Source organism: Azolla caroliniana, unplaced genomic scaffold (assembly GCF_043228905.1).
Source record: "Azolla caroliniana isolate FFs.n. ecotype wild unplaced genomic scaffold, voAzoCaro1.0.p SCAF_11, whole genome shotgun sequence".
Taxonomy (NCBI): domain Eukaryota; kingdom Viridiplantae; phylum Streptophyta; class Polypodiopsida; order Salviniales; family Salviniaceae; genus Azolla; species Azolla caroliniana.
The window spans coordinates 17,619,204-17,634,394 of NW_028230446.1; positions in this window are offsets into that span (position 1 = coordinate 17,619,204).

The following is a 15,191-nucleotide window of genomic DNA, read 5'->3' on the forward strand; positions in this document are numbered from 1 at the left end:
TCGTTTAACTCTAGTTCCATTCAGTCTGTTGCTTTACTTGATTCTGGGGCATCTTCTTGCTTCATCGACGTCGCGTTTGCCCAAGCACATGGCGTACCTGTCGTTGGCCTCTCAAAACCCATTCCAGTTGAAGCCATCGACGGGTGCGTCCTCTCATCAGGTGCAATTACTCAAGCTACAATCCCATTAGGGCTTCGGGTGGGCTCACACCAAGAGGAGCTCACCTTTTACCTCATCGCATCTCCTCGACATCCGATCGTCTTAGGACTAACGTGGTTGGAGGCGCACAATCCAATAGTGGATTGGTACAACCGCTCGATCACATTTAGCAAGCCAAGATGCTCGTGCAAAAGTATGAAGGTAAATTCAGTTTCCTATCCTTCGGGGACGGTCGACTCCGAATTGACTACCCCATCATCGGTCCAGGATGGGTTTGTTTGTGGCGCCATTTCTAACACACTCCATGTTATTCCCGAAAAATACCAACACTTCTCCGACGTATTTGAAAAATGTAATGCTGATCGTTTGCCTGAACACCGGCTCTACGACTGTCCGATTGATCTTCAAGAAGGTGCATGTCCACCCTTTGGTCCTCTATATGTGTTGTCTGCACCAGAGTTGAAGGCCCTTCGTGTGTATCTCGATGAGAACCTCGAGAAAGGCTTTATTCAACCTTCTAAGTCACCAGCCGGGGCCCCCATTTTATTTGTGAAGAAGAAGGACGGCTCTCTACGCTTATGCGTCGACTACCGAGGTCTCAACAAACTCACTGTGCGCAACCGCTATCCGCTACCTCTGATCCCCGAACTCCTTGATCGGCTCCGAGTTGCGCGTGTCTTCTCCAAAGTTGATCTGCGTGGAGCGTACAATCTAGTACGCATCAAGCCAGGGGATGAATGGAAAACCGCATTTCGAACACGGTATGGGCATTTCGAATACAAGGTAATGCCTTTTGGTCTTACTAACACTCCCGCAGTTTTTCAACATATGATGAACGATATTTTCCGAGAATATCTTGATCTTTTTGTTGTCATTTACCTCGATGATATTCTCATTTTCTCGCCAAACATGGAGGAGCACACTCGCCAAGTCCGATTAGTTCTTGCCAAACTTCGCAAGCATGGCCTTTATGCCAAAGGCGAAAAATGCGAGTTCGACCGTACCTCGATCGAATTTCTGGGCTACATCATCTCGCCCACTGGCATCACCATGGATATGAAGAAGGTCTCTATCATTCAAGCGTGGGCGACTCCAAGGCGACTTAAAGATGTGCAATCCTTCCTCGGCTTCGCAAATTTTTACCGTCGCTTCATCAAGGGGTTTTCCACCCTAGCACAACCTCTTATCGCTCTCACCCATAAAGGCACTCCATTTTTATGGACCTCGGAGACACAAAATGCATTCGACTCACTCAAACACGCATTCATCATTGCCCCGGTGCTGCTACATGCCGACCCCACAAAACCCTTCCAAGTCGAAACCGATGCCTCTGACTTTGCCATTGGCGCCATCTTATCCTAGGTAGACGACAACAACCTAATGCACCCAGTGGCTTACTATTCCCGAAAATTTACGGCATCCGAAATCAATTATCCCATTTACGACAAGGAGCTTGATGCTATCATTGCTGCCTTTGAAGAATGGCGACCCTACTTGGCTGGCGCACATTGTGTCCAGGTAGTGACTGATCATAAAAATTTAGTTTATTTTTCCACTACTCGTACTTTGAATCGAAGGCAGGCCCGTTGGTCGACATTTCTCGCCGACTACGATTTTGAGATCGTATTTTGACCTGGTGGCCAACATGGGAAGGCTGATGCCCTTTCTCGCCGAGCTGACCTTGCACTCCGCCCTGGGGATGCTGCTTATGCTCAACAATCTAGACGTTTGTTGAAACCCGACCAATTGCATCTTTTTGCCACTTGTATGTTGCAGGATGATTCTTTACTCCAGCAAATCATTGATGCATCCAAGACCGATGCGTTCGCCAACGAGATTCGAGATAGTCTGCAAAACCCCTCCAAGGCGACCAAAAGGAAGGATCTTGACACCTTCACCATACAAGGGGGTTTGTTGTTCCGAGATCATCTCTTATACGTCCCAGAGGGCCCATGTCGCACCGGGGTGTTGCGGGAATGCCACGATGACCCACTTGCAGGTCATTTCGGGGTCGTGAAAACCCTCGAGCTAATCTCTCGGGGGTATTGGTGGCCACAACCATGGAAGCTAGTCAAAGAATACATAAAGAGTTGTGAGGTTTGTGCTCGCTCCAAAGCCATTCATCATCGGCCATACGGCTTACTACAGCCGCTTCCATGTCCTCGTCGTCCTTGGGCCTCTATCTCTATGGACCTGATAACTGATCTACCCTTGGTCAATAGCTATGACTCGGTGTTGGTCATTGTCGATCGGTTTACGAAGATGGCTCACTTCACTCCATGCTCCAAAACCATTTCCGGAGAAGGAATGGTGCATCTCCTACTCAACAATGTGGTACGCTTGCATGGACTCCCCGATGATGTCATCTCGGATCACGGACCCCAGTTTATCTCTCACTTCTGGCAGCGCCTGCTACAAACTTTAGGCATCTCTGTCAAGTTGTCCTCCGCTTATCACCCCCAAACTGACGGGCAAACAGAGCGTGTCAACCAAATCCTTGAGCAGTATCTTCGGTGCTCGGTTAGTTACCAACAAGATGATTAGGTCAACTTACTTTCGCTCGTGGAATTTGCCTACAATAATTCTCTCCATGCATCGACTGGCGTCACTCCCTTCTTTGCCAACTACAGTTTACATCCTCACTTCAACATTTCCCTTCCTACCACTTCCGTGAACCCTTCGGCGGAGGATCGTGCCCGCATTTTGGAAGAACTACATCATGATTTATCCTTGGAGCTTAGTCTTGCTAGTGAACGATACAAGAAGCAGGCTTATCGCCATCGATCTTCCACTCCACACTTTGTCGTTGGAGACATGGTCTGGTTGTTACGTCGACACATCTCTACTACTCGTCCATGTGCGAAACTTGATTACAAGAAGTTGGGACCATTCCATATCATCGAGTGCATCAATCCCGTCGCCTTCCGGCTCGCCCTTCCATCCCACTTCCAGATTCACGATGTTTTTCATGTCTCCCTCCTCGAACCCCATTATGCTTCACAACTCCCAGGACGTCAAGCCCCACCACCACCACCTGTGCAATTGACGACATGGGAGGAATACGAGGTCGACCAAATCCTTGACTCGCGTTGGCACCGTCGACACTTGCAATACCTCGTCCTATGGAGGGGTTACCCCATGTCTGAGGCCACATGGGAACCATCGGCAAATTTACAAAATGCCCTAAAGGTCATCCAAGATTTTCATCACCGATATCCCCACAAACCAACGGCCGATTTGGGAAGGCGGCGTAAGAGGGGGGATAATGTCAAGATTCGAACTCTTGACACGACCATGTTATAATCTAGTATTATGAGTTAACCAAGATATCTAGTACTAGTTATGTATGTAATTGGCCCTTATTATTTTGCTAGCATCATGTGCATAGTTGCTCCCTTGTAGTATTTACACTTGGCACATGCATGCATACCTACATGCTCTATTGCAGATTCACATGCGTGCAACAAGTATGCATGCCATGTAGTATAAATAGAGGAGTTCACCTTGAAGGAATTCAAGGTGAACAACACCAGTTATGGAGTCTTTCCTTTAATACTATCTTCTTTCTTGTCCATTTGGTTATCTTCTTGCTTGTCTCTTGAGTTTATGATCCGTGACATTGTTGATCTATAGGTTTAGATAAAAATGTTGTCCATGCACCTATAGTTTGTGCTAGCCCACGATCTAATTTTGCCCATGCACATCTAGTACATTCATTGCTCCTTTGATTAAATATAAATCCAATTATAGAGAAGACATTAGTGACAACACATTGAATTCTGATCATTAATTAGCTTTCATAAAATATAGATAGCTTTGACGTGCATAATCGCATTTTGTGATACTTTTAGCACCACCGGTTGATGTGAGATGCATGGGACCCAAACACTTAGTTGGTAGGAATGATGGGTGGTGTCAACACAACATGTGTGTTGTGATCACGAGCTATTTGTTCACGCTCATTTGGAATTGCTTGTTGAAGATCAATAATTGCAATGATTGATCCCATCATGATGAGAATTGGCAAACTTGTTTAATATTCACTAGTGTAGACTGCATACTAGCTTAGATGGCAATGCAGTTTGATCCTTCACAAGCCCTTGGGGAATGAGAAAAAACTATCACTCTTTTCCTCACCTAATAATGTGAACCCACCCTTACCCCCAAGTGTCTTCTACTCAACATCAATGAAATGTTGCATATTTGTTTCCGAGTCACCAAACAACACAGTTCCACCTTTATCGAAGGTTATAAGAGGATAACTATATGGCAATCGGATGAGGCAACAAACTTTTAAAAGAGACTTTATCATTAGGATCGAAGATCGTGAAAACCCTAAATTCTTCTTCACTTAGAAAAAAATTTGTTTTTTCTTGTTTCGTTCATAAATTTGCCCAAGTCTCCAAGATTTCTATCAATATACATTAGTGATCTCGACTTTCCACACTTTAATAAAATGATGCAAAAGCGTTACTTGTTTTAAAAAGCCAAAGAAGTTGGGATGTATGTGAAAACAAGATCAAATCCTAAAGTAGTTTTGCACATGCCGACAACTTGTCTTCACATATATTTAACTTTATACGTCATTTTGTGAATGTAGACCAATAATTTACAACATAGTTATCTTATGATGTTAATGGTGTGGTTTACCGTTATACTAGATAAAGTCGAGAAAATGAATACGTGCATTGTTAGGGATAGATATATAGTTATGTTTCAAAATATTATACGAAAATGATTGTTGTTCAATAGTGGGTTGAAAACATTATGTAGACCATATTTTACATAGCCTAGTAACTTGATCCAAGCTTCGATGAATGTGAGTGCCTTTTCAAATAGAAACATGTTATGAGTTCTAGTTCCTCGAAAGACCATGAATGTGAGTTGCTTGTATTAATTTATCTTGGTTGTCATGTGTTCTTCACATGTCTCACACAACTCGTTTTTAAAATGTGCAAACCAAAACTTTCACTATGCATTCATGTGAATTTCATCAACTAAGTTGTGTACATAATGGAAATTTTGGAGGACAAAAAACTTTATCGTTATGCATTATTTGATTCTCTTTAATTAATAGGGATGCCTCTCAACATAGAATCCTACATTTTTCACCATGCATGAGTTTGCATTGATGGATAAAGGCCCATTGGCTATATGACCCACATCATTTTTTAAGGTTTTTGTGAGTCTTATTCCCTATTTACTTAGTTAATTCTAATATTAATTCAACAGAGAATCCACATTCATGAATCAAAATTACATAGTTCAATGTACGACATATTGATCCCATTGTCATGGAAATTTAGAACATTGACATATCTTTATTTAATAACTTGATTAACATTACATAAAAATGTAATATAACATCACTAATACGCATAGAGAGTACCTCACCATACCATACCATCAGAGATAATGTATATAATAATAACCACTAAATTGTTTGGATCACAATTTTGCTTTGTATAATCTTAAAAAATATCAGCAACCATCGCTAGTGTGATGATGTAGTTTGCTTCACCATTCACATTAACAAATAGAATAGCTAGGTATTGCTAACCCAAAAACGAAATAGAGAGAAATATGTCCATTAATGATTTTATAACAGACATTCACATCTCCAAATTAATTTTCATGTAAGCCTATTATGTGATTTTGAGCAAACACATTTTTACATGTCTTTGGCATGGCAAATGGCCTATGTGGCAATATTTTGTAAATTTATTGCATTGGATGAATCCCGGATTTTTACAATGAATGATGATACCAAGGTCAAGACGGTGCTCAAGAACAACGCAAGTTGTTAAACCAATGTTTAAAAGTTGATTGTTTAGCCAAACTTTAGGTCTTATCTATTATTGGAAGTATATGTACAAAACGAGTTGGGCGATAGGGGTTTTGGACGGCAATCATGTTATAAAACCTAGGTTGGATGATATCAATGAGAACCACACTAGATTGAGCCATACAAAAAACCAACCATACATATTCATGAAAATGTTGTTGTGGAGGATTTCAACAAAAGGGAGAAAAGCTCGCCGATCGTGTGGGAACGGGGGTGTGCACAGATGCACATAAAAAGAGTCTTTGTAAAAAAAACAAATGTAAATAAGTAGAGTATAATAAGTACAAGACAATGTGACTTAAATAGGTACTTTTAAGATCCGATAAAAAGGGGGGCAATGAAGTGTGTGACGGAAGGAAATCAAGGGAGAGAATCGATGAAAGAAGCGGTCGTCATGAAAGCTGTTGTAACCGACCCTGCTTGAGCTATAAAGGGAGGGGAGGAAGACCGTTACAGGGATCGATCGATCATTTTGGAGGGGAAGGTGTTGTCGTTTTTGTGATCTGGAGTGTTGTTGGTTTTCTGTTCTGTGCTACTTCGGATACATAGGTGTGAGGCCTCTACTCACGTAGGAAGCCTATGTGCTCCTGACTAGAGGCTCAGCTGTGTGTGCATGTGCATGCGTGAACACCAACCTCGAAGCTCTGATTTCGGCCCGAGGCCGTTGTATTCTTCTCTATCTGTTAATTTATTCTTGGTATTGTTGTATACGACTCTCTTTCTGTGTTGTGTCTACATTCGTTTCTCTATTTTTGTGTCCGAATGGTGTCATTCTTCCGCATCCGTCCTCTCTTATCCACTTGAGTCCCTAAGCCCGTGTGCTCCTCTTTCGGGATCTGGCATCCAAGCCGGACCAGATACAGGTTTTACGAGCCCGTGCGCTCTGTTATGATATTCAATGTTCGAGCCGGATAGTCACTACAAGCTTTGTGGTCTCTCTCTGGCTCCTTAGTCGGAGGCCTTGGTGGCCCAGCTTGGTCTGACATGTAAATGTGGAAAACCGCGACATCTTTGGTGAACCCGACATGAAAGGGCGGAAAGGAGTCTCTAGATGAGAGGGGGTGAACTTGCAGAAGCAATGGCGGCCGCTATGGACCGTCTCATGAATTCTCGAGAGAGCTGAGTAGGGCCATAGAAACTATAGTCGACATGTCGGGCCGATTTAACAGAAAGGACGTCTCAAACTATCTGGAGGCCTATAAGGCTGAGATGTTAATATGGGATATTCCGGAGGACAAGCGGTTTTCTAGATTTGCCTAAGTGGTCACACTAAGCATCCAAGTTGAGGTGCTTGAGGTACAAACCAACTATCGTAACTAGTCGGAGTTCGAGGAGCGGCTCCTCGAAAGATATGGACTGGAGGACTTGCTTCGGTTGTCAAAGAGGGAGCTCATGGAATGGGTCGAGCTCCCCGAAAAAGGAACACATCAACGCTCCTCTAGGAGTTCAAGAAGAGATTTGTGTGACTATCGGCGCTTGACTGGACCGTGCTCGATACGAGCAAGGTCCTATTATTTTTAAAATCGGTCGACCCACGTGATCGGGAGAAGGTTGGTCTCCTCTTGGAGACGGATGAAGGGCTCATGACCGATTGGGCCATGGTAAACAGGGTTTGAGCCATTTCGACAAACGACATGAATGGAATGATGAAGGGTCGGCATTGGCCGACCCGACTAGAAGACGAGTAACGGGGAAGGTGCTGAATCGGTCGGACGAGACGCGAAGGCAGCTTGAGTTGGGCCCGGTGCCGACCAACGTGGTCGAGGAACCGTTGGGGTGCGGCATTAGAGGAACTTACGAAGATGGTACGCAATCTCCAGATCGCTCAAGCTCAGAGGGATGGCGGGGGTCAATCTCATGACTAGCGCCCACCCAATGACCTTAGGTGCATGTGGTGCGACGGTGTCGACCACATTCGGAGAGACTACGTCGACTTCGTCGAGGCGCTAAGGAACAACGCGGTGTACCTCTGTAATGGTCGAGTACACGCGAGCGAAACATGAGGGTCGCTTGAAATAAACACCTATCAAGGCGGAATGAAGAGGTTAATGGAGGAGGAGGCAGCGCAACACGTCGAAGTCATTCATTACTCGGCGTCAACAAGCATACGGGTAGGTGGAGAGAAGAGCATCGGCTCTAGAAACGACACCGGATTTTGGCTGATTATATTGGAAGGCTTCACCGGTAAGAAGCTGAAGGAGGAGGTGAATCGTGCGGAGAGGCGGGTCCGAGAGGTCACCGGTTGGAGCAATCCTGTGGAGGAGAAGACTGGCTTCGTGGAAGCAGCATGCCAAAACTACAAAGTTCTGTGAATCCTCAACAGTCGGGTGGAACTCACTCTACGAGAAGTACTGGGTATTGCCAAGGAGTTCCACGACATGATCCTCGACCTGGTAAAGAGAATGTGTCTCTCGACTGAGCCGAAAAGCGAGAAACCGGTCGAGGTGAAAGTGGCCCATATCAACGAGATGGTGGTGGAAGAAGACTAAGCAAACAACCACTATATGCGACCACATTGTGCAAGGGCTACGATGGAGACCCTGGTTCGGATAAGGGATGTGAAGGAACCGGTGGTGGCATTGATCGACCATTGATCGGAGACAAATCTGATAGCAATGGACTTCTACAGAAAAGGGAAGTTGCCGATCAATACCAAGCACGGGTGGAAGATACTCGCGGCGACTCGTGCTACGGAAGAACTCCACGGTGCATGCCCGAATGTTTGAGTGAAGGTCAGTGATGTCGAAATTGACCAACACTTTGTTGATGGGTGGCACCCCAAGATCGGCTCCACACCCCTCTCAAGGGGGTTCAAATGTGAGGGGACAATTGGTGGCACACGCATTGGCAGATGATTATTTTATGTTTTTACAAGCCTCAAAAGAAAATATTAAAAGGAGTATGCAAGTTTGAGATCAATTTGCTTTGGCTTCAGGGTTGTATATAAATTGGAGGAAGTCTCGCCTTATTTCTTGTACGGAGAGTGATTTGGAATGTTTGGGATGGCGAGGGTCAGTGATTACACGAGGTTCAATTGATCGACATTTGGGTTATCCATTGGGCATTGATGTTACAAATGTTCAATTGATTGATTGGATTGGTAGTAAATTGAGGGACAAATTTATGTATTGGAAGTCTCAATTATGGCCCTTTCATGTACGACTCAAAGTGGTGCAATGTATCTTGATACCCATGTTATTATATTTTTTGCCTTTACTTCCTTGGACTAAGAAGGCATTACAAAGCATGTTACAACCTATTCGGTTCATGTTGTGGCGGAAGGGAGAAATGATGGGAGTTACATGGATTTCATTGAACCATTTGGCTACTCCTAAAAGGTTAGGTGGTGTAGCAATATTGGATTTGGAAAGGCATTCGATGGCTCGTAGATTTACATTATTACGAGATATATGTCAACAAGATCAACCATGGATATCTATGATACAATATTTTATTGAGCTTGAAGGATTGGTGCATGGGAAAACAAAGATTCAAGCATCATGGTGGTCACCACTGAATGGAAGTAATCCTCTAAAGATTCGACATTCTGTATGCGGACAACATTTGGTAAGATCGTGGCAAGATGCATTATTTCTTTTTGAATGGGGACCATCAAGTGATCGAGAATATTGTAATTCATTACAAAACGAATTGCTTGTTTCTTCTTGAGTGTTGTTTTGGCAGGGGAAAGAGAATTTGCGATCCCAATTCAATTGTTTATTTCGATAGGGATTGTGCATTTGGAAGATGTGTTTGATAATGAATCTCAAAGGTTGTCGGATTTTGAAGATGCCAAGAGATGGTTATGTATTCCCACAAATTATGGATTTATTTGGGAGAAATTACATGATATACCACTGTTGCAAGGATCTTTGCCATTGAAAACCAAATTTGCACCTTGGGTAGATTGGCTGTTACAAGATGGTACACGCTTGTTATAGGTCACTACAAATATATTGTATCATCATGTGATAACATCATTATCTTGGCTATCTCCTAAAGCAACGAAGTTGTGGAATGTATATAAATCAGATGCAAGGTGGCGGAAAATATTATAACGTGGTTGGCATTCCCATCTACCATTTCGTGCAAAGGTATTCATATGGAGAGTCATGATTGGTGGGCTCCCATTAGGTTCAGCCTTAAAGAGACGAGGACTAGGGTCTGGCACTTGTTTCTTTTGCACCGTTCCATTGGAGGATAGTACACATAGGTTCATTAAATGTCCTATAGCATGTACCATTTGGAAGTACTTATCGGACATTTGGCAAGTTTTAACCCGTTGTTGTTTGAGACCTCAACAATGGGTTTTTTCTCAATATGTTCAAAATGGATCAAATGATGAGATGGAGATATTGTTCAAATTTTTACGTTATTGGGGTCTACAACACAATTGGAATATGCGTAATGCTTTCATGTTTGATAATAGACATGGGGTGAAAGCCTATATAAAGAAGCTTAAATGTATTCTCATGTAGAATTTTTGGATGTTAGAGCATGTGGGGATCGTTTCCACAAAAACATATTTAGGTTTTTTAGTAGCATTACAGAACATCCTGTCGAATACAAGTGTATAATGGACGTATTCACACTATCCCTTTGTATAGCTCAAGTTTGGGCCATTTGTGTAATTAGCATAAATGGTAGTTGCCCTAAGTTTGTCACTATATAAAGTGACCTAGTAACCTTTTTGTAAGGTTGGTTGTATTATTGTTTCTATTGAATAGAAAGAGTCTTTTGTGCCTCCTCTCTCTCTCTCTTTCTATCTCTGTGCACGATCTTGGAAACTGTCATACGCAGGTACTCAACCCCAATCGAATGCTACTTGATCTTCCGCATTGACGGCCTTGTCTTCAACATTTGGTATGAGAGCCTGCACAGTATTCGGTCCCTCAACCTGCTGTCGGCCGTCGTCTCAGCCTACACAGCATTCGGTTCTTCGCTTCATCACAGCCTGCACAGTATTCGGTCTTTCGCTTCATCCTAGTCTGCAAAGCATTTAGCTTCTTGCGTCATTCGAAGAAACAGAGAAGAAAGTTGGCAAACACAAGCTTGAATCTCGCTGCGTTAGATCATCACTCGGAGTAAGCCAGTCGGTTGTACTCTACTTCCTTGATCGTAACTGCTTGAGGTGGGCTTCCTGCACAACGACGACTTCAAGACAACCCCAATTCGTGCTTCATCCGGCTGATCGACATTCGGGAGGATCAGTTGGATCCGTCTCTCTCGTCGCTGCAGTCACCCGAAGCAGAATCGGTCCAGACAATCGGTTTCAATAATCGGTATTTGGCATATATATTCAGAAGCGAACCGGGCTCACTCCGACTCGGCAACATTCGGGAAGACCAGTCGGTTCTGTCCCTCAAGTTACCGGAGTCAATTCGAGCAAGTTCAACAATACATATATCCGAAGCCGAACCGACTCGGGTTCAAATCCGACCAGAACGATATCGGGTGAGCCAACCGGCTGCACTCCAACAAGGTTCGTAGTCAACTCCGAACCGAGCTTCGTCAACCGAAACCAAATTTGATGGCATCAACATCCGGCTCGTCAGAAATGAGTCTACGAAAGTTCGATGGATCGAACTTCAACTTCTGGAAGGAGCAAATGCAGGACTATCTCATAGTCAAGGGGCAAATCGATCCCATCGAAAATGAAGAACCTCCAGAAGGATACAAACCAATTGAGTGGCAGAAGCTGGACAGGATCGTCCGCGCCACGATTCGGATGCACCTATCGGAATCGGTATACTTTAAGGTGCAATCGTGTACGACAACATTCGAATTGTGGAAAACACTGTCGGACACCTACGAAAAGAAGGTCGCTGCAACGAAGATGTTTCTGATCCGGCGCCTCTACAACTTGCGGATGAAAGAATCAGATTCGGTTCAAGCACATCTCAATGAGTATGAAAGCATAAGCTCCCAAATCTCATCTCAGGGGACGACAATCGAGGATGAACTCAGAGCAATGATACTCATGAGCAGCCTTCCCTCATCATGGGAAACTTTCGTCACAACCGTGTGCAACGCGTCAACCACGGCTGTTAAATACTCCGAAGTCACGAGCGCAATCCTGACCGAAGCAGCTCGGAGAAAGTCTTTCGCCAAAGACTCAACAGACGACGCTTATGTAGTACAAGGTTCGACAGACCGATCGAACATACGAGGAAGAGATTCCTCACGGCAGCCGAACAATCAGCGAAGACGGAGCTAGTCACGGGATAATCGAATCTGCAACTATTGCAAGAAACCCGGACACATCAAAGCCGACTGCCGCGCACTCAAGAACAAGAACGACAAGTCCCAGAAATCAGACAAGAAGAGTGGCCGGCATGAGGAGATCAATTACGTCAGCTTCTCAGCTGATGTGCTACCAAACGACCCGAATATACTATCAATCGAAAATCCAGTCGGATCAGAAGTTCTGCTCACGACTGAAGAATCGAGCACATGGCTCTTAGATTCGGGCGCGTCATTTCACGTGACTCCTCATCGATCCCAATTTCGGCAATATACAATCCGTCACTCCGACTCAGTTCGAGTCGGCAACTCGCAACACTGTGACATCATTGGAATCGGCACAGTAGAGCTCAACCTTGCAGGTGGCTCTACACTTGTACTTCACAATGTCCGACATGTACCCGAGCTCTCAAGGCCATTGATCTCAGTCGGACAACTAGATGAAGACGGCATTCGTGTTGGTTTTTCTTCGGGAGGGTGGACACTCCACAGGGGGAACCTCCTGCTTGCTAGAGGACCCAAGATACACTCACTGTATCCGTTACATGTTACGCTCAGAGAGGGTAACCTGTTTTTGGTGGATATTCCTGTGTCATCACTATGGCACAGAAGATTAGGACACCTCAGCAAGGCCGGCATCACGCACCTATCTAGAGCCGGATACATCCCTAAACTCTCGTTCTCGGACCATCAATTCTGCGAACATTGCCAGTATGGCAAACAAGCAGCCGCATCACACCCGACATCAGCACCAAGAGAAACGAGACCTCTCGATTTAGTCCACTCGGACGTCTGTGGCCCAATGCCACATCAGTCTCTCGGCGGTGCCTCTTACTTCGTCAGTTTTATTGACGATTCGACTCGAAAGGTGTGGGCTTATCCAATTCGCACCAAAGATCGTGTCTTCTCGATCTTCTCCGATTGGCTCGCTATGGTAGAAAATCAAACTGACCGAAAACTGAAATGCTTTCGGACCGACAATGGGGGAGAGTTCAAATCAGAAGAATTCGTCAAATTCTGCCGACAACGCGGCATCCGACGTGAATTTACGGCACCACACAGTCCGGAGCAAAACGGGATTGCAGAATGCATGAATCGGACAATCCAAGAACGGATAGTTTCCATGCTCCAACACTCCGGACTGTCGGATGGCTTCTGGGCAGAGGCTCTACTCACGGCAGTACACATAATCAATATGTCGCCAAGCAGACCTCTAGGACTTCAAATTCCTCAGGAACTATGGATCGGCAGTAAGCCGAATTACGACAAGCTGAGGATCTTCGGATGCGAGGCGTACGCCCTTATTCCGAAAGATGATCGCCGAAAACTTGCACCTCGGTCCAGGAAATGCATTTTCCTTGGATATGGATCAGACGGCGAAATGGGATACCGACTCTGGGACCCTGAACGCAGACAAATCGTTCGAAGTTCGGACGTTGTGTTCAACGAGTCGGCTATGAATCCATCAGTCGAAACACCGATCGAAGTCCGAAGGGTAACATTTTCCGATGTGCCGACCCTTCAAGAAGGCCCCGCTCTTAACACACGGTCAGCTTCATGGGTAGTTGAACCTTACACTACCGACTCGGACAACTCTGACTCGGCACAGTAGAATAATTCGCTTTCGGACCATCCGACCTCGATACCCGATACGACCAGTCCAATCATACCTCGACGATCCGAGAGACTGTCGCAACCTCCGGAGAGGTATTCTCCTGGAATTTTCTTCACCGACGCCGGCGAACCGACGTCTTACGAAGAAGCATCGACATCTGTCGATTCAGCCACCTGGCATCTGGCGATGGAGTCGGAAATGCACTCCATTCGGGCAAACAAGACTTGGGATCTGGTCGAATTACCTAAGAATCGACGTGCTCTTCCTTGCAAGTGGGTTTATCGACTAAAAGAGACGTCTGATTCGACCACCCCAAAGTACAAGGCCAGATTAGTTGCGAAGGGCTTCCGACAAGAATATGGCGTCGACTTCGACGAGATTTTTTCACCAGTGGTGAAAATGACAACCCTTCGTTTTCTACTCGACGTAGTGGCAGCCGACAACTTGGAGCTGATTAAGCTAGATGTCAAAACAGCCTTCCTCCATGGTGATCTTGAAGAGGAAATTTATATGGAGCAGCCAAAAGGCTTCGTGGCAACTGGCCAAGAACATCTAGTCTGCCGACTCAGGAAGAGTCTATACGGCCTCAAACAGGCACCGCGACAATGGTACAAGAAGTTCGACGACTTCATCCAATCAATCGGCTTCTCAAAAAGCGATGAGGACCATTGTCTTTTTACCAACACAGCTCAAGATGGATCACCCATCTTCCTCATCATTTACGTGGACGACATGCTCATTTCTGGACGCCACGCGGGCGAACTTGCCGATCTCATTCGGCAATTGCGATTGAAGTTTGCCATGAAGGACCTCGGTCCGGCACGACACATACTTGGCATGAAGATTAGTCGGCATCGCGATAAACGACATCTTTTTTTGTCTCAGACCGACTATATCGGACGTGTCTTGGAACGCTTCAACATGCAATCAGCCAAATCTGCTTCAACCCCGCTCCCCATGAATCTTCGGCTCTCTCAGCGAGACTGCCCGACATCCGGTCCGGAGGGGGAAGATATGAAGTCGGTACCGTATGCACCGGCAGTCGGCTCCCTTATGTACCTGATGGTCGCGACACGGCCTGATATTTCTCATGCCGTAGGAGTCGTTAGCAGATTTATGCACAATCCTGGCCGATCGCATTGGAACGCAGTCAAGCATGTGTTCAAATATCTGGCTGGCACAAAAGACCACGGCATTCTTTTCGGTCCGAACTCAACCTCAGGCGTAGTCGGTTACACCGACTCGGACTTCGCCGGCTGTATAGACAGTCGAAAATCAACAACTGGATACTGCTTCAAATTCGGCAATGGAGCAATTTCGTGGAAGTCG